Source organism: Pteropus vampyrus, unplaced genomic scaffold (genome assembly GCF_000151845.1).
Source record: "Pteropus vampyrus isolate Shadow unplaced genomic scaffold, Pvam_2.0 Scaffold49, whole genome shotgun sequence".
NCBI classification, from domain to species: domain Eukaryota; kingdom Metazoa; phylum Chordata; class Mammalia; order Chiroptera; family Pteropodidae; genus Pteropus; species Pteropus vampyrus.
In genome coordinates, this window is record NW_011888830.1 from 6,132,755 (window position 1) to 6,134,609 (window position 1,855).

The following is a 1,855-nucleotide window of genomic DNA, read 5'->3' on the forward strand; positions in this document are numbered from 1 at the left end:
TCTAGACTTCGTCCTTTGTAGTAGATATGTAGTTAATAATACATAATTCGGTGGAATCTAAGGAACAAAAAGAACAGACTGATCAAAAACAGGCTCGCAAATATAGAGGACAGTCTGGTGACGGCCAGAGGGGACGGGGGTTGGGGAGCTAGGGGAATGGGGTGAAGGGTTAAAGAAATACAAATTAGTAGTTGATAGATGGTCACGGGGATGGGGAGCACGGCACAGGGAATGCAGTAATGGCTAGGTGGGGAGCCAGAAGAGGCAAAGCAATTAGCGGGATCGCTTTATAAGCTATATAAATGTGTAACCAATGTACTGTATACTTGAAATTAATAAAATAAAGTTAAAAAAATTTTGGGGGGCTTCTCTTCAAAGCAGATAAGTTTTTTGTTTTTTACTAAAATGACAGGAAATTATGTTCAATTCAGAATTCTATACTCAGCCAGAGTACCAAGGGTGACCACAAATAATCTATTTTCAAGTATGTAAGTTTTCAAAAAATAAATGGCCTTCCAAGTATCATTCTCAGAAAGCTGCAAGAGATCGTACTCCACTAAAACAAATTGTTTATTATAATATCTTAGTATCCTTTTGATGCATAAAGCATGTGCAATTTAGCCTCCTCTTATTCCTATTGATTAATTCGTGTTCTCTTTTTTTCTTGGTAGTTTTTGCTAGAGGTTTAGCTATGAATCTTTTCAAAGAACCAACTTTTGATTTCATTAATTTATTTTATTGTTATCTTTTTTCTTTCTACTGACTTTGGGATTCACGTTCTCTTCTTTTTCTAACTTCATAAAGTAGAAACTTGTTTTTTTCTTCCTCTAATATGCATTTATAGCTATAAATTTCCCTCTAGGCACTTTTTTAGCTGCATCATTCATTTTAAATATTTTCTCCCTGTGATTTCTTCTTTGACCCATGGGTTACTTAGAAGAGTGTTTCTTAATTTCCAAATAATGGGGGAGTTCCCAGATATTGTTACTGATTTCCAACTTAATCCATCGTGGTCGGAGAATATACTCTGTAAAATTTTAATCTTTTGAAATTTATTGAGACTCATTTTATGGTCCAGCATATGGTTTATCTTCGTGATTGTTTCATGAGCATTTGAAAAGAGCATATATTCTGCCATTGTTGGGTGCGGTGTCCGATCTGTGTCAATTAGATTATGTTAGTTAAGAATGTTTTTCAGAGCTTCTCTATTCTTATGCATTTCTTTTTTGTCTAGTTGATCTATCAAGAGAGTCATTGAGAATCCCCAACTACGAAAAAAAATAATACATAATTTGTAGGTAAATAGTAAATACATAAGTGTACTTCCAAGATGGGCTAGTCTGCCCTCGGATTGGGTTTTCTGTTGATCGAGGAACATGGAAGGCTCTTATTTTTCTCATGACCGTTTTGAATGACTGATTTAGCTCACCGAGTAATCCGTGCTCTTTGATTGGGAGATTAAGAGGTGACAGTTAAAGCCACGAGTTAGAAGACACAGTATGTTATCATGGGAACAGCAGACTGCCGCCAGTCCTGGCATTGACCATTATTCTCAACATATCTTATTTCCCAGTATTGAGGTATGAACCTGATTGTAAGCAAATTAGCATTTCTTATGCTGGGGCAGCGTTTTGTGTCAGATTTCAATCTATGTAGAGTGAAAACCAATGAATCTCGGTTGAAAAATGGCCAGTAAATTGCTGTCCTAATCAAGGCAAATCAGGCTCGGAGCATATAGGGGATGGCAAAATTCTATGAGCCTTCCGCCCCAAAGAATCCAATCAGTTCCTCTCACTGGGTGATGGGATCAGGCAGGGTCTGTCTGTCAGACAGGCTGAGAGCTGGCTGGTAGGAG